The sequence below is a fragment of the Monodelphis domestica genome, chromosome X, assembly GCF_027887165.1.
Source record: "Monodelphis domestica isolate mMonDom1 chromosome X, mMonDom1.pri, whole genome shotgun sequence".
Classification (NCBI taxonomy): domain Eukaryota; kingdom Metazoa; phylum Chordata; class Mammalia; order Didelphimorphia; family Didelphidae; genus Monodelphis; species Monodelphis domestica.
In genome coordinates, this window is record NC_077235.1 from 51,412,975 (window position 1) to 51,439,928 (window position 26,954).

Genomic DNA, 26,954 nt, shown 5'->3' on the forward strand with positions numbered 1-26,954 from the left:
TGAGGCAGCAATAACATTTTAATGAGGTACAGAGGGTTTGGGAGGGAAGTACAGAAAGTACTGAGAGAAGTAGTGAAAAGGAGGTATAGAGGGACAGGGAATAGGATGGTGAAGGATGGCAGGCAGGCAGAGATGGGGAAGATGAGGAATGTAAGAAGCAGAAAGTATCATTCATGTAATGATAGATTATATTTCAGATCATAGATCTAGCATGGACCCAGATACAGAAGGAAATGGGGTGGGGGGGCAGGAGTTTGAGGTATTTCTATCAGATTTTTGGGGGAATCAGGTGAACTCTAATCTGCCTCTTTGGGGTTAGTTCTTCAATATAACCAAATCATTTTAAATTTGTCAAGAAAATTGTAAAGTTAGCATATTATCTTAAAATTATCAGCACCATTTGGTGATCTCTGGTGGTCTTACTGAAGAGGTCTGGAATTTGTCTGAGATAAAACCAAAAGACCTTAGCAGGGTCTCATTACCAGGATGTGATATTTGGTTAATATAACATACAATTTATAAATTATGCCCCTCTGATCTTTGGAATGGTTTGTACATGACTTCTAGGTTCCCCTTTGTGATCTTACTTTCTGCAATTGTTATTTTATATTGGCTACTCAGAAACCAACAGTATAATAATATTGACTAGAAACAACAGATGGTCAGAGTGTCTAGAACAAGATATAATTTTAACACAACCACTCTCTTGGTAACAGCTGAATCACAAATCATAGGATCATAGATTTAGATCTAGAAGGAATCTTAAAGCTTAACTCCATCATTTTACAGAGGAAAAAATTTAAGGCCCATGAGTTTTAGAGCCTTGTCTAAGGTCAGATACAGAATCATAGATCTAAAGCTTGAAAGGGGCTTTAGAGACCATCTAGTCCAACACCTTCATATAATAGAAGAGGAAACTGAGACCCAGAGGAGTAATAGGACTTGTCGAGGGCCACATAGCTATTGTCTGAAGCATTATTTGAATTCAGGTCTTTCTGACTCCAAATTCAGTGCCCTAACCACATCCTGAAAAGTCCAGAGGGGAGAGAAAGATTGAAATGGTTATTCTCACCAGCTCTGAAGTCCAAAACCAAATGGGTAGGCTAGCTAGAAGCATGCAATGTTTAGAGCTACAGGGGACCTTGGCAATCATCTAGACAAAGCTCTAACATTTATAGTCAATGAACAGTAAGTGCCTGTGCACCAGGCATTGGGGATACAAAAACAAAAGTCAAGATATCTCCTTTATGTCTACAAAGCCTCTCTTGCCAAATCCTCATTGCTTTGGCCTCTTCAAGGTCTGCAAGGGTAAGACAGAACTATGACCCCCTCCCAGGATTCAAACAAACCTAGTAAAATGTTAGCTCTCTTAATCTAAAATTTACTTTTTCTCACTTGAGGAAAGTTCTGAACTCCAATATGCATATGACCAGAGATCCCTGCTATAACATAGAACCCTCATTTCAAGACCATCATGGCATTTCCTTCCCCAATTAGGCCATTCCACTTTAAGGGAGCTTTCATTTTTAAGTCTATTCATGACACTGAGTGGACATCAATCCCTTTGCAATTTCTCTCCATCACTCCTACTTCTGCCCTCTGAAGTCAAGGTGAAGAAGTTGAATCTCGCTTCCCAACAACAGCCCTTCAAAAGCAGCCTCCCCCCAAGTGTTCTGTTCTCCAGACTAAATACCACTCTGTTCCTGAGACCCATTCTCATGTAGTTTGTTTTCCAATCTTGACACTAATTTAATGGGATCATCAACTTTCTTGCCCCATCTGTAGCTGTGCACCCTAAGGGTGTACCCTTTCCTTCTGTCTGTGTTCTCATTAAATAGCAAATGCAAAGAGTTAAGTGAACTAGAGGCCTCCCAGTCACTTGCACAGGTTTAGAATGTTCCTGTGATGGCAGAAGATGAACGGGTGCTCCTGACAACATGAACAGATTCCTTTGGAACACTGGGAAATATCTGTTCCTTTCCTATTTTATTAATTAAAAAATCAAAATGGAAAGAAACTGGACATGAAACTGTGGGATTGCCAGTTTGTTTTCATTCAGCGACACCTGAAAAGGAGACCTTTTGACTCTCTGATGGCTTAACTTCTAGATCTTTGTTTTTGGAAAGTCAAAATGGTAGCATGTGTTTCCAAAACTTGGCCTTGTGCATTCAACCACTGCCCTTCTCCAAAAGAACAAGGCATTTGAGAGCAGCCCTTTCCATAAGCATATCATGCTTAGGTGCCATGCAGAAATTTTGTTTGAGACCAGAAATTTTAAGGAACCCAGAATCCATCAAGGAGCTAAAACCTTTTGGGAAGATGATATATACAGTGGAAAGAGTACAGGTTGCAGAGGACTTGAATTCCAATCTTCACTCTGTCATTTACTACCTGTGTAACCTTGGTCAAGTTATTTGCCTAAGTGGTAGCTGGTAGTGCATAGGATAGAATGTTAGGCTTAGAGTCAAGAATATCTGAATTCCAATAGTGCCTCAGCAACTTATTAGTTGTGTGACCCTGAGTAAGTCACTTATTTTCTATTTGCTTCAGTTTCCTCAACCATAAAATGAGGATAATAATAATAGCACCTACTTCACAGACCTGATTTTGAAGGCCTTCCCTTACAAAGCTCTAGAGCAGGCCTGTCCACAGTAAGATCTCCCTTCTTGGAATTTTCATTGGCATTTAAAGCCCAAAGTACATGAGTGAGCACTGAACCATGCTAGAATTGTTACTGTGAAGACTGTATTTAGCTATCTCCTGATTGTAACAATGAAGGTACTTAGCTCTTCCTTTATTGGGAAGATTGAATCATAATCCACAATCTATTTTTATATTTTAATCCCCAAAAGGTGATAACTCAGTATTTTAAGTAGATCTACTCATTTTAACTACAAAAAGGTATTAAGTAACTACAAAAGGTGAACTAACCAAAAAAGGCGTTAAGTAACCCAAAAAATATATAATCTAACCAAAGAATGTGTAAACTAAAGAATAGGCAGTCCTAGAGAAAAGCGTCTGCTGTGATTGGTAGATGTGAAAATTTAAGGGAGGTGATGCAAGAGAAAAAGATCTTTAAAAAGAGGACCAAAAGGCAGATCATTCATTCAGGCACTGACTCAGAGGAGTGACTGGAAGACAGACCCTTGAGGATTGACTAGAATATAGACACCCAGACTTCTTTTAGACGGTCACCATTGGTGACTGAAAAGCGGACTTAGTGAACCCGCCTTTCTGGAGATGTGAAGCCTCCAGGTAAGGCCCATGAGACTCTCTTCCCCTGGGTGGGGCTTAGAAATTCTAACTGATATCAGAAGAAGCCAGACATTTTGGTGTTCGTGTTCGTGTTTGTGTTCTCTCTCTCTCTCTCTCTCTCTCTCTCTCTCTCTGTCTGTTTGTCTCTCTCTCCTTAATATCTTCCTTCTATTGTAAATAAAATACCATAAATTCCATTTACTTTAGTAATTCATTTTGGGAGATAGAAAATTAAATCCCTGGTGACCACCTAATTAATTAATATATTATCAGTCCAACCACAATTAATTTTATAACATTACCTATGCTTAATACCCATATTCCCAACCAGACTCTCAACTATGTAAGGGCTTTCTTCATCTTCATGTCCTACACTGTATTAACTATATCACTGAGCCCTTAGTGATGTGGGGGAAGGGGAAGGCACTAGACTAAGGAATCAGGAGCAACTAGGTGGTACAGTGGATAGGGTGCCACACCTAAAGTCAAGGAGACTCATCTTCCTAAGTTCAAATCTGGCCTCAGATACTTACCAACTACATGACCCTGAGTAAGTCACTTCACTCTGTTGGCCTCAGTTTGCCTCATCTATAAAATGAGTTGGAGAAGGAAATGGCAGTATCTTTGCCAAGAAGACCTCAAATGAGGTCACAAAGAGTCAGACACAACTGAAATATCTCAGTGATAACAAGACTGGGGACAGAGAGGTCAGAATTCAAATCTAATTCTCCTACTTGCTACATGTGTGATCTTAAGCAAATCACTTCTCTGGGCCTCAGTTATTCTTGTTTTCTATGGCCTTTGAAGGTCCCTTTTATCTTCAAATCTATTATCCTGAAATCTTATGATGATACCTAATGTACCATAATCAGGAGAACAGGGCAATTGGACTATAGATCTAGAAGAGAGTAGCCATTAAAGACAGGCAGTAGCCTGAGGAGGGTATTAGACTCTCAGAAACTCTGAGTCAGTCTATAATCACTGAACTAGTCCAGGCTTCTTGTCCTCATACTGCACGGCTAACTCAACTATCAGAAAAGAGAAGAAGAGATTCAGGCAAGAACTTTTCCTGAAAAGAGTAATATTTCTTAGTGGAAGAATCTGATTATCAGAGTGGCTTTCCTTCTGTGTCTTTGTATGTCTCTAGTATTGTGTGTAGTTTAGAGGAGAGTGTTGTTTAGTGGGCTGTACTGTATACTGTCTGAGATCTTAAGGCAAAGCTTACACCAAAAGGCTTGAGCAGTGCTATTCCATATTTGCTAGATCCTGTCATTTCTATGTTCATAACATCTCTTGCACTTCAGCCCTTCTCTCTACTCACATGCACAGTGAAGGCACTTAGTACCTCTCACTTGGACTGGTATAACAATATCTTAATTGGTTTTCCCATCTCTTCTCCCCTCTTCCACACAAGCTGTCAAAGTGATTTTCCTAAAGTGAGGATTACTCCCCACCCCAAACTTAGTAAACTCCTAAGTCTCTCACCTCCAAGATCAAATATAAACTTCTCTGTTTAGCATGTAAACCTCTGCCTGCACTCTACTTACATATTATTACTCTGTGGTCTAGCCAAGCTGGGCTTCTTACCTTTCCTCAAAAAATCTTAGGGCTTTTGTATTGGCTGTTCCCCATGTTTGGAATTCACTCTCTTCTCTCCTCCATCTATAAGAATCCCTTATTTCCTTCCAGACTTAGCCAAAGCACTATCTTCTACAGGAAGCCTTTCCTGACGCCCCCCCCCCCACCCAACCCTGCCCTGCCCTAGAGTAGTTCTTAACTTTTTGGTATGTCATAGACCCCCGAGGCAACGAATATGATAAAAACCAATGAACCTCTTTCAGAAAATATTTTTCAATAACTGAAGGGAAATGCTAAATTTCAATGATAAGTTTGTGAAAATAATGATGCCTTTCTTCCCAATCCTAGGTTATGGACCCCTTAAAGTCTAATCAATGGCCCAGGTTAAAAAGCTCCTCCTCACAAAATTATCTTGTATTCATTTGGAATATATTGTTTATATGCTTATTTATATGTATGTCATCTTCCCCAATGGATGTAAAGTCCTTGAGGGAAGGCACTGTTTTGTCTTTGTAGCCCCAGCACCAAACACAATATCTGAGCCAGAGTAGGCTTTTGATAGATGCTAGTTGATTGGTTTGCCAGTCCCTTTTGAGCTCTTTCCTATTCTCTCATCTCACTAAAACCCTGATGCCTAACCTGCCAGGCTTTACCAGCCTATGGATCTCTGGTAATTTTGGTCTGCTTGACCATCTTTAGTGCTGGAGAACTCATCCCCTTCTCTTTTCTGACAGCTCTGTTTGATGTTTCCCCTTTCTGGTGGAGTTGAAATCTGCTTGCCAACAACTTTCCCCCATTGCCCCTAATGATGCCCTCTGGAGCCAAGTAAAACAAGGCTAATTCCTCTGCCACCTGATGGGCTTTACAGACTTCTTCATGTTTTGTATACCATACTGTAGGTAACCTAAATATCCATCAACTTCACTAAGGAGCTGACTTAGTTCTCTGTACATAGTAGGTGCATAATTAACGATGTTTAGATTAAATTAAAGTGAAAAGGAATCCTTTGACAGAATAGTCTCAATCTCTTTTTTAAAGTGTCTTAAATTATTATATTTTAAATTCACAAGCAGTTAATTTTCTATTCTGCCACCCCCACCACATACACAAGGGGGTGGGGTGGGGGTGGGGGGCGGAATGCAAAATCCTTGCAAAGTATATGCATACTCAAGCACAACAAATTCCCACATTGGACACTTCCAAAAATGTATGTCTAATTCTGCATTTCGTTCAAGTCAATGGCCTCTTTCCCACAGCTACAGATAACAACTCTCATTTCTCAGGCATTTTAAGGTTTCCAAGGCATTTTCCTAATAGCAATCATGTGATCCAGGGAATGCAAGCATTAACATCTCCATAGTACAGAGGAGGACATTGAAGCTGGGAGAAGAAAAATGGTTTGCCCAGCATCGTCATTCAGCTAATAAAAGTCAAAGCTGTTATTTGAATCTATCCATATGGCCTAGTGAAGAGGGCCCTGGACTTGGAGTCAGTTCAACCTGAATTCAAATCTCACCTTTACATACTTACTAGCTGTCTGGCCTTGGGCAAGTGATTTAACCTGCCTGAGCCTCAGTTTCTCCTTCTCTAAAATGAAAATGTTGGACTAGATGGTCTCTGAGTTCTCTTCCAGCTCTAAATATTTGCTTGCTTAAGTCTCTTCCCTTCCCCATGCCTCAGTTTTCCCTTCTGTAAAATAAGGAGGTTAAAATCCTCAAAAAGTCCTTCTAACTCTAAACCTAAGATCTAGACAAGAATAGTGGTCTTTCCATTATAATACATTGTCTCCCTGAGCCAAGAGTAGTGCTGGGAGGTATGAAATTGGGGTTCAAATCCCAGCTTTGTCATTGCCTAGCTATGAGACTTTGGGCAAGTCTGTTCCTTGCTCTGGAATTCAGTTTCCTCTTCTCTAAGATGACACTGGTAGGACTGCATGGTTTCTAAAATCTCTTCCAGTATTGACCTTATAGGTGGCAGCTCTTGCCAGAGGCAATGCTGGGGGATTCCCACTAGGCAGTTCTGGCTTTGTATTCTGGTTCATCTTCACAGCAGCAGTTTTTTACTCTGGCCTAGCTTGCCAACCATTAATTTTAATTTTCAACTCTCTGGAAGAAGGCAAGGGAACTAGAAATTAATCTCTTTGAACCTCTGTGCATGAGACCTGGGAGAAGACAGTTGGGGTAGGGTGAGAAGAGGGGTGGTGGCCTTGGTTTCCTAGAAATAGTAATTGGCAGTGTCAAGAGATGGGTATACTGGGGCCCTCTGAGTGCCAATCCATTCACTCAAGAGCCTCTAGTATCCTAGGAACATAAGATTCAGATCCTGTGATTCTGAATCTTATGATTATGATTCAGATTTTTAAAATTCTTTAAGAAAAGGACCTTCGAGACCTTAGCTCAACTCCCTTATTCTACACAGGAGGGTACAAGATGATGTGACTTCTTGCCTGAAATAATAGGATCACAAAATTCATAGCTCCAAGAAACTTGAGAGACCATTTAGCTTGGGCCCTTTATTTTACAGGGGAAGAAACTGAGACCCAGACTGGGAAAGTTATTTGCCCAAAGTCATAAAAATCTACTCTTCCTCCAAACTCCCCATCTCTGTTGGTGATAGCACCACTACAGTGTGACCTCAGGCAAGCCTTGGGACCTGTTTCTTCACTTTTTAAACAAATCAGTGAATAAATCAACAAGCATGTATTAAATACCTCCTATGTTCCAGGTGTTAAACTGGAAAAAAAAACACAGAACTATTAAATAGAAAAACCACTTCTTTAATCAAGGAGAGGGGTTCAGTACTTTTCTCAAGGCCTCCACACAGAATTGCGTGCTACAATCTCACACAGAGCCCCAAGACTCTGGCCACCGATCCCTGGGAGTGCCAACTGCACAGAGATTGACAGCTTCAAAGAATAAAATAATTTGGGGAATATACTTTTTAAGGGAACTGAGGATGGGAGAGTAAAAGAACTGAGGATGTGGGAGATTGGCTTTACAATGGCTACAAAGGAAATGAGGAGTCCTGGACAGGATTATCACAGAGAGGCTGATGCTTTACAATGGACACAAAAGGGAAAAAAGGACTTTCACACAAATGGAGAAACTACCAGGACAAAAGGGTCCTTAACACTTGATTGAATTAGCTAGCTCCACCCAAACTACTAAAAGATCTATTGTTAATCAGAAACTGGTGAAGTTGGGCTTTCCCTCCAGGAGAAATTCTCAAGTGACAAGGTCAACCTTGAGGTTTTCACTTTCAAGCTAACTGAACTTGGGTGGCTCTCAGATCCCACATGGCTACAAGTTTCTGGATTCCACATTCACATAGGCATTGTTAGGGCAGCTAGGTGGCACTGCAAGGGACAGAGTACCAGGCCTGAAGTTAGGAAGACTTGTCAAATGGGGCCCAGGCACTGTGCTAAGCAGTGAGGGATAAAGAGAAAGGCAAAAATATAGCCCCAGGGGAATGGCTGAACAAATTGTGGTATATGTTGGTGATGGAATAGTATTGTGCTGAAAGGAATAATGAACTGGAGGGATTCCACGTGAACTGGAAGGACCTCCAGGAATTGATGCAGAGCGAAAGGAGCATAACCAAGAAAACATTGTACACAGAGACTGATACACTGTGGTACAATCGAATGTAATGGACTCCTCCATTAGTGGCAATGCAGTAATCCTGAACAACTTGGAGGAACCTACGATAAAAACCACTATCCACATTCAGAGGAAGAACTGTGGGAGTAGAAACACAGAAGAAAAACAACTACTTGATGACATGGGTCAAGGGGATATGACTGGGGATGGAGACTCTAAATGAACATCCTAATGCAAACACCAACAACATGGAAATAGGTTCTGATCAAGAACACATGTAAAACCCAGTTAAATTGCTCAATGGCTATGGGAGGGGAGGTAAGAAGGAGGGAAAGAACATGAATCATGTAACCATGGGAAAATATTCTAAATTAATTAAAGAAAGAAAAAAGGGGGAAATGTAGCCCTGGTCCTCCAGTAGCTCACATACCAATAGAGTGAAGGGGAGGGAAAGGGAAAGTCAAAGGTGGGATTTGATCAGAATCTGTGAGAAGCCAGAGTAAAGAGGTCGATGTGAGGGGGCAGACCATTCCACACCAAAGAATAACCAGTTTCAGAAAGACTTGGAGTTTAGAGACCGATGGGAACATAAATCGGCTCCTATTCCAAGTAGTTGAATGCACGGAGGGGTGTGCCCTATTATGCAGGAGGCCTTTCTCTGCCCTTTCCCCACCATCCCTTGGTAATGTCTTTGCTTTGAAATTTCCTTCCATCTACTCTATACACTGTATCTAGCAAATGTGAAGACTTAAATTTCGGAAGAAGGGGTCAGGGGTCCCGTTGTGGAGGGCTTTAAATTCCAAACACGTGACTTTAGATTTGATCCTGGAGGTAATAGGGAGCCACTGGATTTTATTAAGCAGTGGAGTGAAATAGTCAGATCTAGACTTTCAGAAATCCTGGGAGTTGAGTGGAGGACTAATTAAAGTGGGGAGAGACTTGAAGCAAGGAAATCCATCAAAAGGCTACTGCAATAGTCAGTGAAGGGTGGTGAGGACCTGTTCTAGGGTGGTGACTGTGGGAGGGGAAAGAAGGAAATCTATACAAGAGATATTTAGAAATGACAGGATCTGGCAACTGACTGGCTATGTGGGGTGATAAAAGTGTTGGAGTCCAAGATAATATGGAAGTTTTGAGCCTAAGTGACTAGGAGGTGGCTGTGCCCTTGCCAGTAATATTAAAGTTAGGGAGAAGGAAGGAAAGATAATGAATTCTGTTTTGAACATGTTGAGTTTGAGATGCCCACAGGCAGTTATGTGCTGAAGCCAGCCTCTACTGGTTCAAAATTGGCAAATGCTCCAAATCAGGGCATGATTTATTGTTCTGTTGATTTCTAGACTTAAGAAAATAATAGGGAAAATGTTAATAATCCAAATTAAACTTTAAAATTCATCATGTGCAGTTTTTTTAATTCCAGAAAGCTGGTTGTAAAACATTTACTGACTAGACCCAGAGTTAGCATCTGAATAGAAATGATAATTGAACCCACAGGAACTGATAAGATAATCAAGTGAGAAAAAAGAAGAGGACTGAGGACAGAGACCTGGGGAACACCCATGGTTAGTGGCCTTGATTTGACTGAAAACCAGCAAAAGAGGACAAGAGGGAATAGTAGGATAAGAATGGCAGGACAACCAGATGACTAACAGTGTCATGAAAAGCTAGAGAGGAGAGCAAATAAGGATGATAGTGTGGGAAATGATCTGATAAAGAACATAGGAGGGGAGAGGATCAATCAAAAGTAGAAGGGCTGGCCTTTGTAAAAAGAAGGGCCACCTTTTTATCAGTAGCAGCTAGGGGGCACAGTAGATCTGGTACCAGGTCTGTAGTCAGAAAGACTCCTCTTTCTGAGTTCAAAGTCTCCAACACTAGCTGTGTGTGACTCTGGACAAGTCACTTCATCCTGTTTGCCTCAGTTTCCTCATCCCTAAAATGAGCTGGAGAAGGAAATGGCAAAACACTCCAGTGTCTTTGTCAAAAAACAAACAAAAAATGAGGTCACAAAGAGTCAGGGAAGACTAAAATGACTGAACAACAACAAAATGGACATAACACTTACCTCATGGAGTTGTTGTGAGGGTAAAAATGAGATAATGTTTATAAAGTTCCTGGCACATAGTATACACTATATACATGTCAGCTATTATTAATTAATTAGACAGAAGTGAAGAAGATAGTGAGACTAGCTGTCTGATATGAAATGAGGAGAAAAAAGGAAACTCTAAGTGAATGGTACCCATTTTTTTATTCAAGTATAAATTGAGGTCCTCATCTGTAAGGTGGAATGGAAGAACTGCTGGGGGAGGATTGAAAAGGGATGAAAAGATAAGGAGTGAAAGCGAAATCAATTAGGAAAGTATAGAAGGATCACCTTGCTGTTGTGGAGGTCCAACAAAGATTATGTAACTTAGATGTATAATGGGCACAATTAGCATAGCTGTCCGATTTCTTCTAACTGCCCATTGGGAAATGAATAAAAGAGGAATGAAGGAATCAGATGATGTGAGTAATTGATGATTGGAAACTGGCAAGATCGGTAATCAAGCGAGCAAGGGATTTGAGTGTAAGGGATAGTATAGAGTTGAACTGATCTATCAAGGGATCTAGTCAGGGAAGGAGCGAAAGTGTTACCAGTATATGAGATGATGATCTGGGGAAAGAATGGAGATAGCTGAGGAAATAGAGGCCACTGTGAGGATAAAGAGCAGATTTGGGGGTCATAAGACAAGGAAAAATGGAATGGTAAAAGCACTAACTGGTCTCCAAGGTCCCTTTCAGCTTATAAATTATGGTTTCTGTAAGCCTATAATTTGTGAATCCCTTTACATGCAGATGGAGTAAAGGGGCAGGATGAATTTTTCTGTGTGAACATTTGGGATCCTCTCAGTTACCCAGTTTTGAAAGTCTGGAATCATTTTTGGTTCTTTCTTCTCTTCCATGCTTTGAAGCTAATAATTTGTCAAGTTTCATCAATTCTGTCTTCATAGCTCCCATAACGGTTCCCTTCTCTCCCTTCACACAGCCATAACCCTAATTCAGGGCCTTATCACCTCTCTCCTGGATTATTACAATTACCTCCTAACCCATCTTCCTGTATTCAACTTTCCTCTTTTAGAATTGGACTAGATAGCCTCTGAGGTTTCTTCCATCTCTAGGATTATGATCCTGTATATCATGTGCTTCAATTTCCTCCTCTGTAAAATTAGAGAATTGAATTAGATGTCTTCTGAGGTCCCTTCTGACTCTAGATCTTAAGCACATAATTCTGTGACTCCCACTGGCAAGAGGAGTGAAAGGGAGGGAGCATATATCTGTGTGGAGATTTGTGAACCCTATCATTTTAAAGTTTGAGAACAACCATACATGAATTACACCTGTAGAATTTTTTGAGCTTAGAAAGAATCTTAGATACTATCAAATGACATTTCTTTATTTTTCAGATGAAGATGCTGAGCCCGAAAAGAAGGAAGGAACTGCTGAAGATCATCCAGTGAGTGTCAGAGTCTGGATTAGAGGCCCAAGTCTCCTAAAATCCTGATCTTGGTCTAAGAGCTACTTTAAGTTCTACGGAACCAACTATGTACTACTACAGGAAGTTTGAGAAAGGGAGAGCAATAAATTGCTGAATCACAAATGTTTTGAGTTGGAAGAAACTTCAATATACATCTAGTCCAAATCATACCTAAAAAAGAATCCTCCATAGGTAGTCCATGACATTTAGGAACATCTCCCATAGTTAGAATGGATTTGCTTCCAAGCAATCAAGTAGTTTGGACAAAGGCTAGTTGGAGCAATTAAAGGCTAGATGGAGCAATTCAGTAAAGTTTTGTAGAGGAGGGTAGCCATAAAGGATTTAGAGAGGCAGGGTGGGAAGGGGAGGGCCAACATGAACAAAGACTCTAGGTGGTAGTGAGCCTGGGACATGAACAGATCTGTAAGGTGATGTCTTCTGAGCAGGCTACCCCTTATGGGGTGTAGGATGCAGTTAGGAACTTGGCCTTGTGTTTGGCAGTACCTTTAACCAGATATCCTCAAAGTACTTCAGTTGACTTCATCCAAAGGGGAGGGCAAGTTCAAAAGATCTTTTTGTTTTAATAGAAACCCTTCAGCTGTTGGGGGGGGGGCGGTCAGGGAGCACTGAGTTTTGGGAAAGTCTCACTGGAAATAGGAACATGAGGTGTATGTATACCCTTAGACGTTGACAAGGGGCTTCAGCCCTTGATGGGGATGAGCTTCCCAAGCCAACTAGTCGAGGCTTTACTGGAGCCAATCCAGAAGCAGGGGTCCTGGTGGAGCCCTGATGACCTTTCTCAGGGACTTGAGTGGGCATTGTACATAGGATTGTTGTAGGTAAACCCTACATGACAAAAATTTATTGTTGCAAACACTGGGGTAGAGGACTCAGAGCTTTTAAAAGTCCTTTCTTAGCCTTAAAAGGAAATTAACCTTGTATTCAAAGTCCTTTATGAGCTGATCTCAACCTACCTTTCTAACTCCTCAATACATACTTCCCCTCCCTTCCCTCTCAGCCCCACAAGAGACTCCTTAGGCTGGCCTTTAAAACCCAAACCCTCCCCAACCTAGCTCTAACCTACCTTAACTGCTTTATTTCATGATTCCCTTTCATGAACACCATGTTCCAGGCAAACTGGAAAACTAGCTATTACCCAATCTCATCCTCCTATCTCCTGTACTTTCCTGGCTAAAGTACATTTCCTTCTTATCACTTTGGTAGAGTCAGCACTGTGGTTTGGACAGAGGGCTGCATACCTAGTTTCAAATCCCACCAAAGTCACTTACATCGGTGTGCCTCTGGATAAGTTACTTAACCTTCCTATAACTCAGTTTCCTTATTGGTGAAATGAAGAGGCACTCTAAAGTCCTTCTACTCTAGAAAAAGAATTCTATGACCATGTCTCATTCTTGCCTGTTCAATGAGGTTCTGTCATTTTTCACTTGGGGATTTCCTCTACTACTTAAGGCTTCACATGCTCAATGAACAATTCTTTAATTGAGATTACTCTGTAAATTCCTACCTCTGTACCTTTCTACATGCCCTTCCTCCTAGGTTGCCATTAGCCCTCCTCTTAAAAGATCTCAATCTTTTCCATGCCTTAAGTGCCACTTCTGTAAAATTTTCCTGACTGCTCCTAACTGTCCAGGGAATTCCTTAGCATTTAGTATCTGTCCTACTTATTTGATATACTTTGTCCATCTGGGTTAGGCTCCTCTCTCCAATTAGAAAAGCAGCAACCAGTTTTATACTTCATCTCATCCATGGGTTCTTGTACATAGCAAGTGACCAATAAAGACTTACTGACTGGTTGGTTGAGAGAGAGGCATCATGGTATAAACAAAATGAATCCTGAACTGGGAGTTCTGGGAAGCCTGGATTCTGAAAAAATACTGGAAATGGTGGGGTTTGGGAGGAAAGTGAGAGTATTTGGCCCAATGGGATGGGTTCCTTGCTTCAGTGGAATTAGTAGGGAAGATGAAAAGGAGATAAGTTCCCATTCCATGCCATATGGAAGTTTCAATACTAGTGATATTCTTCCCTCTAAAATGTTAAATATAAAATTTTACATGCATCACAAATACATAATGTATGCAGTAATTTTTCATAAATAAAAGGTTGTCAAGATCCCAGCCTGCTGATGGTAAGAGTCTTGCTGACTCCAAAACAAACATATCCAACACTTTATGAGGTGTTTTCTTTTTTAAAATATATTCTTATTTATATTGTTTAATATTTTCTAATGTTATATTTTAATAATCTATATTCATTTTTTAAAACTTTGAGTTCCAAATTCTCTGCCCTTACCCCTCCCCCCTCCTTGAGAAGCCAAGCTATTTGTATCAGTTGTACCGGTGAAATCATGAAAAACATATACACACACTAAAAAGAGGCATAAATACAAAAACTCACAAAGGTCTCACTTTGCTCTCCTTGCCAAAATAGTCAACTTAACAGTATACTAGTTTAAGATGATCAGCCCCAAAGCCTGAAATCTCCATGTTTTTCTCTGTTTGCAGAGAGATTGATGCCGTCTCTAAGGCTATCTGCACTAGCTGCTACCTTCCTGATTCTGTATATCAATTGTCATTTCTCTCTAACTATACTTAACATAATTTTCTGTTTTAACCCAGTTTGCCTAGCTCTCCTTTATTTTGTTCTGCGCTTTCAGATCTCCAGGATCAATGGGGATGGGTCCCATAAATATTCTAAATCCCAAAGTGTCCCACTGCCAAATTATCTTGGAAAATTATTTCTTAGGTAGATTACCCTCACTACCCACAATCTTGGGCCTAGACCCAGAGACCAAGTCAAGGTTACCTACATTCTTGGGCTCTCCCCTCTGACTGGCAGCATAGAATCAGAACGAAGATGACATATATAATAAAATGAGAAACTGGGCTGATATGCAAAAAAAAGGACAATCCAGAAAAGGAAAAAGGGAGGGAGGAAATTTTGGGGTCTTTCACAATGCTGGGTGAGGTTTTTGCAGCTGTGTGACCTACAGCTGTTTAGAGAAGGAGAAAACTATGGAGAATTAAACTATGCATATGTGATCAATCTGTCCACACCTACTACTCTACTCCTAACTTAATTTACTCTATATTTTGAGAAAAGAAAGCAGAACCTGATAATATATCATTCTTTTGGCCTCTGGCCTGGTCAGACCCTCCCTCCTTCCCTAATGGAATACTATGTTACATTCTAGGTACCACATTTTAGGAAAGACATTGATAAGGATGATGATGGGTCTTGCTTTCATGCTACATGACAATCAACTGAAGAAACTGGGATGTTTAGGGCTAGAAAAGGAGGGACACAATAACCATCTTCTAGTATCTGGAAGAGTTGCCACTCAGAAGAGGGCAGAACTAGTAGCAATGCTTAAGTTACCAGAAGGCAAATATAGGCTTGATGTCAGGAAACACTTTCCAACAATGAGAACTGTCCCAAAGTGGCACAGCTGTCTTGGGAGATAACAAACTTCTCCTCTCTAGAGGGCTTCAGACAAAAGCTCAGTGATCACTTGGCAGGGATGCTGTAGGGGGAAATACCATTGAAGCTGGATTCAGTGTGGCCTCTATGGTGCTTTCCATTATTGAGATTCTGGGATTCTGGGAGGTATCTTGACCTCTCATTCACCAGATGTGCATTTTTTCACTTTCTCTCTCAACACCATCTTCCCCCACTCTTACATCCCCCTTTATCCACTCCTGCCAAATTCCTCTCCCCAAAGCTCTCTGCCTGGAAACAGAAAAGCTCATGACAATGTGTTGGAATGTCAGAGCTAATGTCCTTAGGAGCTTCCTCTCTCCTCTTCCTCCTATCTCCTTTTTCTCTTTCTTCTCCCTCTTGCTCTCTTCCTTTTTGTCCCTCTTCTTTGTCCATCTCTCTCCTATTCTGTCTCTGTTTCTTGAATGATCACATTTTACTCTGCTATTGTGAAGGCTATATTTTAGTCAAACTGCAACTCTTTGTCCCACAAATATACCCTCTGTTTTGCCCCTCTGTGCCTTGGCTCACCCTGTTCTCCATGCTTGGAATGTTCTCCCCCTACCACCCTCCCACTTTGGCTTTCATGCCCAATGCAAAAGGTCCCTTCCCTATGAGAAGTAGCATGGTACAATGGAATGAGCACAGGCTTTGGAACCTAAGGACTTGGGGTCAAATCTCACATCAAATGCTTACCACCTTTGTGACTTGGGGCACAACACTCCCTTCAATAGGCCTCTTCACTAGGCCTCATTTTCCTCAGAGGGTCAGCCTCTGAGGTCCCTTAGAGCCCTAGAACTGATTCTTCCCTACTCTGGGAAATAATTATCTTTCTCCTCAGACCCAACCTAGCAGGTTGTTCCTTTCTAATACATTTGGAATGGATATGGGTTGCCATTTTATCCCCTTAACTAGACTGTGAGCTCCACTGGGGCAGGGACAAACATCCAAATTTTGTATCTTCAGCCCTGTGCTAATAATAAGCACATCAGATTCTTAATTTACTGAAATGGATCCCCAGAAAGTCATTGCTTTATAGAGGTCTTCATTTGATTCCAGGCACCATTGGTAGTGGGAAGAGCCCTGGATTTAGAACCAAAGAACTTGGGTTCTTATCCTGGTTCTGCTAATGTCTTGGGGCAAGTAATTTACCTCCCCCCAACCAACTTTAGGGTCTTTATCCTCAATTTTTTAGTTCAGAGAAGAGAAAATTCAAGTGGGGGGAGACATAGTAATTGTTGGTCTTCAAGCATCACTGAAGGGTTGTCCAATGGAAGAAAGCTTAGACTTATTCTACTTGGCCCCTAGAGGGCAGGACCAGGAACAATGGATGACAGATGGAGACAGATTTCCAATTGAGAAAAAAGTACATTTTTAAACATTTACAGTGGTTCTTAATCTGGGGTCTGTGAGCTTAAAAAATTGATAACCAGTTATCAAATTAATTTATTACATATTGCTATTCAATTTGTATTTTATTAATATTGTTGTATTATGAGATTCTCTTTGTACTAATAAGGTATTTTGTTATGCATTTTACAAATGTGATTCTAAAAAGGGATCTATAGACTTCACTAGACTGCCCAAGGGGTCCATGAATCAAAATGTCTTCAGAATCCCTAAAGAGCTATCTAAAAGTGGAATGAACTAGCTTGTGTGATAATGGGGTCTTCCTGTCTAGGGGTCCTCAGGCAGAGACTAGATGAATACTCAAGTGTGTTGTACTGGGAAATTTTGTTTGGGTACAGGTTGGACTTGCTGTCCTCTGAGTTCCCTCTTCCCACTGAGATTCTGCACTCTGTAAAATAAAACGGTTCAACTACCTGCCCCAAATCCTCTGAATTAGCAATCTCCCTATAATCCTCTTTGTTATCATACTAGAATGGACCATAAACTCCATGAGGGCAGAAAGTTTGTCTTATTAAACTCTGTATATCCTCCTTCCCCAAGCACTAGGCTTTGCGCATAGCAGCCATTTAACAAATGTTTGCTGCATAAATGAATGGCTGGCTGCCAGAACTGGTTGCAAAGTACTTTACCAAACAGGAAAGCCTGCACATGTGGAATCTAAATTGTACATTAGTGTGCATGGGATGCAGCTGCAGCCTATATAGCCCAAAAAGCTCAGACACTGCCTGAACACTAATAGCGGCCACCCAGTTTGCATTGGGTTACTCTCTTTGGCCCTGCTTCTGTTGTTGAGCCTTGATTATTACTCCTTTTCCTGGACCCCTCCTGGATCCCAGAGGATGAGCCTAGTCCTTACCCAAAGGAACTGGGACCATGGGAAAAAAGGAAGGATGTCACTGTGCAGAGCTGGCTCCCTGTCTGGAAGACAAGTTGTCCAAGCCTTTGGCTTGTAATTCCCACTGCCCAAGGCCAGGATGGGCCAGGCCAAGGTGTGAGTCATCCTGTCTGTCCCTTGTTAATCATCAGTGAAAGGAACACTGCAGAGTGATGTCAATGATTTTGCTAGCCACTCCTAGAAACATCTGGCGCTGGGAGAGGATTATGATTATGAAAAAGGAGGGGAACATTTTTTTCACTAAACCTAGTTTCCATGTCTGTGGTACAGAAATGTGGACCTCTCTTGACCTAAATGGGCCAAGAGCTAAGTCACTGGAGGCTGTCCTTGCAGAGTTTCTAGGTACATTACTCAAGGAGGAGTAATTGGCTTCTGAGCACAATGGTTTCCTCCAGAAGTCCTTTCCTTCTTTCACTTCCTTTCTTTGGATTTCTGGGATGAAGACTGACTCTTTTCTCCCCTAGAGACACAATTAGCAATGTAGTTGGAGCCTTGTGCAATATTTTCACATATTCTTACTGTTGTTAGAGAGGTAGCATGACCTAGTGGATAGAGAGCTGGCCTCTGAGCCAAAAAAGGCTTCAGTTCAAGTCCCACCTCTGACCCCTACTGGCTATGTGTCCACAAGCAAGTCACTTCCAAGTTGTAAGGAAGGTTCCAATGGGCATTGGTAGAGAGAATATCCTCAGCTGGGAGTTCCCTATACCAATGAAAGCACAAATCTAGTTCCAATCCTTATAATTAATAATACCAAAAAACCAACAGCTATTTCTAGCAGCCTCAGGTTGGAAAAGCATTTGGCATTCATATCTTTCAAAGCTCACAGTAACCTTGGGAGATAAGTGGCATAGATATTTCCCCCATTTTGCAGAAGAGGCTTAGGGAAATGAAATGATTTATCCAGGGACACATAAGCAGTGTCGTATGGTGGAAGGAGAACTGGGCTCCAGACCCCAAGGCCAGTGTCCCATGAACTCTGCCACACTGCCTCTCCTGCCTGGAGAGGACAGCAGTCTGTGCAGTATCTCACTTTTCATTCTCAGAAAACAGACCCAGTAACTGTGGGATGATCTACAAGTATCATCAGTTTAGTAAAAGTAGGAAAGTGTGGCAAAAAGCTCTGGGCTTAGAAACAGGAACCTTGGTTTTGAGATCTGTTTGGACCACTGACTACTGGCTGGGGCTCAGTGTCTTCCATAAAGGGAAAGGGTTGGTGACATGGTTTCTAGGGTCACCTTCAGCTCTGACCTGGGAAATCACCTTGTCTACCCCCTTCATTTGGCAGGGGGAGGCCCTCCCTCAAAGTTCCCACCCCATAGGAGAGCTAAGATTCGAATCCACATATTCTGACTCCTAATCCAGGGTTCTCTCTACTGCAGCAGGCTCAGTGAGGGATATGCACTGAGAAGCACTTGAGTTCCCATCCCCATCTATCTGTCTAATCACAGCCACACCCAGACTTGATTAAAAAAAAGAAGAGTCTCAGACTATCCTTGGTCTGACAGGGGCAATAATGATAAACCTGCCCATCTCATAGCCACCAGGATGTTCAAATGAATATAGCCTGCTGGCAGCCAGTCACCTCCCAGTTCCTGACTAGGACCTATTAATCAGAGGTGTCCACTGCAGCCGGGCCTTCCCTACAAAATCAGTTAGAGCTATGAATTGGAAGCAAGAAGCTAAAGAACAGACACTGGTATCAATCCCTTCCTGGGCCACCTCCTGGCCCAATAGGAAGCAGGCAGAGTCTCACTTTGGGAGTGGGTGGTGACACCTCAAGTTCAAAGGTATATGGCTGAAGGGGTTAAAGATACAGTGCAAAGCTAAATTGCCATGTGGCTGGTAGTAGAGACTGGCAGTGGGGCCTGTTAGGGTCCCTGGACAGTAGCAAGTGGCAGGAGTCAGGACAAGGGCAAAGAATGGATATAGGGGGAGGAGGGAGCCTCAGTCAAAGGACTCAATATATTGCCTGAGGACCCCATGGGCCAATGTCAAGGATTAACAAGAGATCATTTCCCTAGAGGCTTCAGGAATGTCTCTGGTTATAGCAGACAAAGGTTCAAAACATATTTTGTACAAATATCACTAGGATTGGAAGGATTCCTAAAGTGATTCTAAATTAAGAACTGGAAGGGAGTTCTAAGGCCATCTAGCCCAGTGACTTCATTCTACATAAGGGTAAATTGAGGTCAGGAGCAAAGAAGCAGCTTGTCATTCATTCATAAGATCCCAGATCTAGAGTTGGAAGGAGCCTCAGAGCTTATCTAGTACACTCCCCTCATTTTTACAGATGAGGAAACCTGAGGCCCAAGAAAAGGAAATTACTTTCTCAAAGTCACATGGGTAGTAAATGGCAGAGCTAAAAGAATCTAAACCCATGCCCTCTGACTCCATCGCTAAGGCTCAACAAATATTTATTAAATATCTACTGTATGCCATTGCCTTGGGTCACACAGCTAGCCAGTGTTCCAGCCACCTGGCACTGTTTAGGCAATAGTTGCTCAGAAAGTTAGAAGGGGAGGGCAGTCAGTATCCTACAGCAGGAGCACAAGAAAACAGTCGGCCAACATCTTCCTCAGGACCAGACTAATTTCTGAAGGTCCAAGTGGCCAACAGAGTGAGGGCACTTGCTACTGCTCTGAGCAAAAATCTAAAACATCTACAATCAGAGTTATCATAAGCATCTGATATCCTAGAGATTGTACCCTTTTTACCCAGGCCAGATCCCAAAAAGAACACTTATCTAAGAGCCATAGGTCACAAAAGGTCCTTGGGACAAATTTAATCCATTTCTCTTATTTTTACAAGTGAGGAAACTGAGATCTAGAAAAAAATAAAGGGACTCACTTGCCCAGGGTCACTTGGTACTGCTCATGATTCCAACCCAGGTCCTCTGACTCCAAATCCAGTCCACTTTCTTTGCCAGAGAGATCTGGGTTTGAGTTTTAGTTCTGCCAATCACTGCCTGACTATGCAATGAAGTCAATGGCGCTGGTTTCCCCTCTCTGGGCCCCAGGTTCTTCCTCGGTCAAATGAGTGGTTTGTAAGGTCCCTTCCAGCTCTGATGTGGTCAGAGCCTATGGCTGGGAGAGGGCCTCTGTGGGCGGATGCTGGCTCCTGATGCTGGCCCCAGCCTTGCACTGGGCGCCATTGCATTGCTGGGTTTGCAGCCACAGAGGAGCAGAAGAAAAATGTGCTGCAAATTCAGAAAGCGACTGATTCCTCAGGAGGAGGCCAGAAATGTTGTGAGTGCTGGCAGCCTCTTTGGAATCAGCAGGCTGTCTCCCGAGGGGCCTCTGGTGAAGGACAATGTTCATTCCGAGTTCTCTGTTCTGGTACATTTGTCAGGCAATCAATCACATTCTCTGTCACACCCTCGCTAAGGCAGATCTTCAATCCTGAGCTGGCTTCCCCATACAACCCAACACACTCCTGCCAGATATATGTTCGGTATATATAAGCTAATTTTAACATTAGCCTAAGCAGAGTCATAATTAGGAACACCTGCTGCTGCTGCTGACAGTCCACCCAGTCCTGCCAACACACATACGTACACGTGTGTGTACATGCACGCGCACGCACAGACACGAGAGTACACACAAACACAAAAAGATTACATTCCTAAAACAAATAAATATACTCTCACCCATATTTTGGGGTCATTCATATCCATGAATCCATCTACTGGGTCAGATATTACAGAGATGACTATACTGTCAAAGAAAGGCAATGATACTATAATAAACTATCTCATAAAGACCACGCACAGCAAATACCCTGAAGGCCATATTTCTTCTCTGTTATTCTTTTTAGACTAAGTTTCTCTCGGGGGCCGCCAAAAACCATTTGGGAATTCATCACACTTATGAGTGGCCTCCTACACTTAAGTGTGGTGGAAAAAAAAGGAAAGAATAAAACCAAAATGTGATTAAAAGACCACTGGCTCTGGAGGTGACAGACTGTAGAAGGAAATCACAAGGAGATCCAGAGACAGGAAGAAAGGACATCATTAAGGAATTACAATGTAAAGAGGGCAAGGGGTAACAAGTGGTCATCCAGAGGGCTCAATGGGCACCCTAATTGTGATCTGCTAGGAGAACAATAACAAGAGTCATACCACTGGGCTGCTACTGGCATGATTGAAGGGAACTCCCAAGCTGGTCAGAATATAGATCCATTGGAGCACTGAATATTTTTCTTAATCTCCTCCATTCTGCTTTGGTAAGCCCTGGTAGGAAGGATCAGAGAGAGTAGAGTGGCAGCCTGGCCTTTGAGTCAAGAAACACAAGCTCATATTCCACATCTGATATTTCCTGGCTATATGACCATCAGCACATGACTGAGCCTCTCTCAGGCCTGGCTTTTTCATCCCTACAATGAACATAATAAACTTTGCATTCTCTTTATCATTGAGGTGGAATAAGGAGGGTTTAAAAAAACCTTATTTCATTAGAGAAATGAAAGCTGTTACTTCTTTCCTATGGGTAAAGTCAAGTTGAATGAGAGGCTCACTTGGGAATTTAAACAGCTCTGAAATGCAGCCAGGGTACAGTGGCATGAGTATTGCCTTGGATGTGAAAGGACATGGGTGCAAATCTTACTGAGGCTTAAATGTGTGAGTATGAGTAAGTCATTTCCCTTCTCAAGGCCTCAGTTTTTGCATCTATATTAATGAGGGGCCTGGACAAGATGGTCTCTCAAATCCATTTCAGCTATAGATCTAAGACCCAGTGTGTGACTTCAATTAAACAATATAATTTCCCTGAGCCTCAGTTTTCTCTTCTGTAAAATGAGCAATTTGTACTAACTAGCCTCTAAGGTCCTTTTTGACTCTCAATTTCTAATCCTGTTGTTAGTTCTTGAACCTTTGGAATGACCTTACCAAGTCACTGATTACTCTCCCTTTCATCACCCTACCCAAGGTCAGGAAGTGTGTCCTTGATAGAAAGTTATCTGAGGTATGGGACAAAGTCAGCACAACATCATACATTCTCATTAACCTTACATTCCTTGTAATCCCATCCAAACCTCTGGCCCTCAGCAAATTCTGATTTGCCATTAGCCAAAGCCTGATGTTTGACTCTCCAAATGGGTTAATTTCTCAATCCTAGCTGTTTTTTGAGAAGCGTATCCTTCCCCATTCCAGGAAGAGCTGCAGGTCATGAGAGTCCAAAAGAACATCTCCCCACTGTTCAACTGCTTCATTCCAAGGCTGTTCATTTTAATCTCTTTCTCTTAACAAACATTGTTCTCTTTCTTCCTCACCTCATACTCCTACATATTCATTCCAAGCTGGCCACATTGTGTTCTGTGTGTGCCTTTTACAGGCAGAGTTTCTAACCTTCTGTCTCTGTGCAGACAGAGGCAGCTGGTGGTACAGTACACAGAGCACTGGGTCTTAGAGTCAGGAAGACTTCAGCTGAAATCTGGCTTTTTGATATTTACTAGTTACATGATACTTAACCTCAGTTTCCTCAAATGTAAAATGGAGACAACTAACATTACCTACTTCATGGGGTTTCTATAAGAATCAAATAACATAATATTTATAAATGTAAATATTTATTCATTTCCTGACAACTTTACAGGGTTGCTATTAGGATTGAATGATATAATATTTGGTTTTTTTTAATTATTTATTTATTTGTTTTTTAAAAACTTTATCTTCCATCTTGGAATCAATACTGTGTATTGGTTCCAAGGCAGAAGAGTGGTAAGGGCTAGGCAATGGGGGTTAAGGGACTTGCCCAGGGTCACACAGCTGGGAAGTGTCTGAGGTCAAATTTGAACCTAGGACCTCCAGTCCTTAGGCCTGGCTCTCAATCCACTAAGACGCCCAGCTACTCCCAATATTTGTTTTTTTTAAAATACATTAGCACAGTGCCTGGTACCTAGTCACCATATAAATGCTTATTCCCTTCCATTCTGTCCTCTTCTCCACCTTCCCAATGCATAGGAATAAAATCAGTGCTCTTTTCAATAAAGATTCCTCAACATCAGTCTCTTCCCCTACTCATCCCTCACTCTTTTTATTAGCACAGGGTCCCTGGTAAAACAGTTTAGAGGAAATAGTCCAGGTCTGAGAAGCAGGAGTTCTAGAAAACATCTTTATTTTTGTACCTCACTGGCTCTGTGACCTTGGGGGCAAATTACTGGGCCTTTCTGGGCCTCAGTTTCCTCATCTGCAAAATGAGGATAATAATATTTCCCTTATGTATCTCACAGGTATGAGGATCAGGTGAGAAATTAGATGGACAAATACTGGGTAAAGGTGATACTAGGTACACAAAGTTCTAAGTCATTACTCAAGAGCCATTTAGAGGACAACTATGGCTTCTTTGAGCAAGTCACTACTCCTCTCTGAGACTCAGTTTTATTATATGTAAAATGAAGGGGTTAGGTCAGATGACCTCTAAGGTCCCTTCTAACTATAAATCTAGGATTTTATGATGCTCTGATGATCATAATAATAGCTCCAATTTTGCTGATGCTTTATGAAGTATACATGAAGTATTTTACTGACAATAGCTCCTTGAGTTGAGAAGTTCAAAGATTATTTGATCTGTTTTACACATGAAGAAATTGAGGTCCATAGGTAAAGTCACACAGCTAGGAAGGGTCAAAGCTAGGATTTGAAAAGAAGCTGTCTGTGGGGAATGGCTAAATACACTGTGGAACATGAGTGGGATGACCAACTACTTCCTGTTGCATGGGTTTCTCTTTCCACTTTCCTTTTCTGTTCTACTTTCTATCTCTTGCTCTTAGAACAGTCAATCAATATGACCATTGCTTCTAGAAAGGGCATGAAAATTTCCCTCTAGCTCCCTTTAGGCATGTTGTTTCCTCTGATTAGAATATAAGCCCCTTGAGGCCAGGGACTCTCACTTTTATCTTTGTATTCCCCAGTGCTTAGCATGATGCTTGACATATGGTAAGTGTTTGTCAACACTTGTTCATTCATCCATGCATGCAACATAAAAAACAATGAACATGATGACTACAGAGAATCCTGGGAAGATTTATATGAACTGATGAAGAAGAAAGTAAATAGAAGCAAGAAAACAATAATCACAATGACTAGAACAATTTAAAAGACCATAACTAACAATAGAATGATAATCAACCTTGGTCCCCCAAAAAGAGAGGAGAAAACATATCACTCTCTTCTTTGCAGAGGTGGGGACTATGGGTGAGAGACATGGCATGTACTGTCAGGCATGGTTGATAAATAGGTTAATTTTGCCAAACCACTTTTTTTTCCTTTTTTTATCCTATTATAAAGGATAGGGCACTGGGAAGGGGAAGGAGAAAAAATTTCCCTGGAAATAAAAGGGACATAAAAACAAAAGATATGTTTTTAAAACAGCTTTTCAAAGAAACATCATCTGACTCCAGACCCAGCATACTTTTCACTTTACTACCTGAGATCCTGCATCCTAGGCCTACTAGGAGAAAGGTGCCCAAAAAATGAGAGTTACCACTGTTGCAATACTATGACCTCAGTCAATGAGGCTGGGGCCAGAACAGGGAGAAGGTGGATCTCTGTGTTTTCAATTTTGCTTTAGTAGTAATAGTTGCCCTAGCCATATGGGCTTATACAATAAAATATCAATGTTTGCTTTGTGGATGGCTCCAAGATACCCAGCTGGATCTTTATTCTTTTACCATAAGGTACAACATATCAATATTAGCCTCACAGGAGATAAAGGGTGGGCTAGAAGCTTGAAGCTTACACCAAAAAACTAAGATTTGGCAATTGGTCCCATCACTTCCTGGCAAATAGAAGGTGAAGAAATGGAAGTGGAATGAAAGGTTATATTCTTGGGCTCAAAGATCATTGCAGATGGCAATTATAGCCATGAAATTAAAAGATGTTTTCTGTTTGGAAAGAAAGCTATGACAAATCTGGATAGCACACTGAAAAAAAGAGCTATCGCCTTGCTGACAAAGGTCCATATAGTCAAAGCAAGAGTTTTTCAGTACAGCTGCAAGAGGTGGATTAAAAGGAAAGCTGAATGCACAGAATCAAAGCTTTTGAATTTTGGTGCTAGAGAAGACTTTTGAGGGTCCCATAGACAGCAAGGGCATCAAAATAGCCAATACTTCAATTAATTCAGTTTACTCACTGGAAGGACAAATACTCAAGCTGAAGTTTAAATACTTTGGCTACATAATCAGAATACAAGATTCAATGGAAAAGACACTGATGTTGGAAAAGATTGACGGCAAAAGGAAAAGGGGACAGCAGAAGAAAAGATGAATGTATAGTGCCATGGAAGAAACAAACATGAACTTGGACAGACTTTAGGAGATGGTGAAGGATAGAAGATACTGGCATTTTGAGTTCCATAGGGTCATGAAGAGTCAGACATGACTGAACAAGAAGACACAGCAAGAGAGACAAATATAAAGGAGCTCTTCAGAATCTATTTCAAACTGTTTCTACTCCAATAGGACAACTAAGAGAAATACAGATTGACAAATTAAATCTCAAAGGGTTGTTGGAGCTCATCTAATCTGTGTTCAAATGTTGACTCCTGAGGCTTTTGATATTGGAAGTAATAAGCACACTCACCTTAGAAACCTAAATACATTAGTTAGGGACCCCAAAGGACTAGTGTAGTGGTAAGTATACAGGATTTGTGGTCTGCTATTTATGCTGGGCCTTAGTTCCTTCTCTGTAAAATGAGGGGGTTGGACCTCCTGACAAAAGGGGTCATGGACTCAAGATGAAAAATGAGACGCATACTTTAGGACATGATAAATGTGTAAGCTTGTTTTGCTTGACTATGTTTATTTGTTACAATGATTTTCTTTTTTTCTTTTATTGGGAGGGGGAGTTCCTTACAGTATAAATGCAAAATTGAAAACTATCTTTTTTAAAAGTGAAGAGGTTGGATCATATGACCTTCAAGGTTCTTTGCAGCTCTAACTCTCCTATATATTATTTATCAGCTAAAACAAGTATGTTGTCCATGTGGTGCTGGAAGAATATACTGTAGTTCATATAGTATTGTAAGGTTTAAGACACTCTCACAACCAGGCTGATAGAATCTTTCTTGAATGCAGGGAATGAGAAAGGAGCAAATATTTAGTAAGTGTCTATTGTGTGCCAGACCCTTTACAAATATTATCTCATTTGGTCTATACAACAACCCTGGGAGAGAGATATAATAATATATCTCCTATAATTATCCCCATTTTATAGCAA

General features: G+C 41.3%; 1 protein-coding gene across 2 annotated transcripts in view; it reads left to right on the top strand.

Moving 5' to 3' along the window:
* The window catches only part of MBNL3 (muscleblind like splicing regulator 3), a 227,480-nt gene extending 215,414 nt beyond the window's left edge, over nt 1–12,066 (top strand). For both annotated transcript variants that reach the window (XR_008914406.1, XM_056808797.1), the window contains one exon: nt 11,873–12,066. The gene's annotated coding sequence lies outside the window, so the exon portion shown is untranslated. The remainder of the gene's footprint in view (nt 1–11,872) is intronic.
* Nucleotides 12,067–26,954: the final 14,888 nt, after the last annotated feature.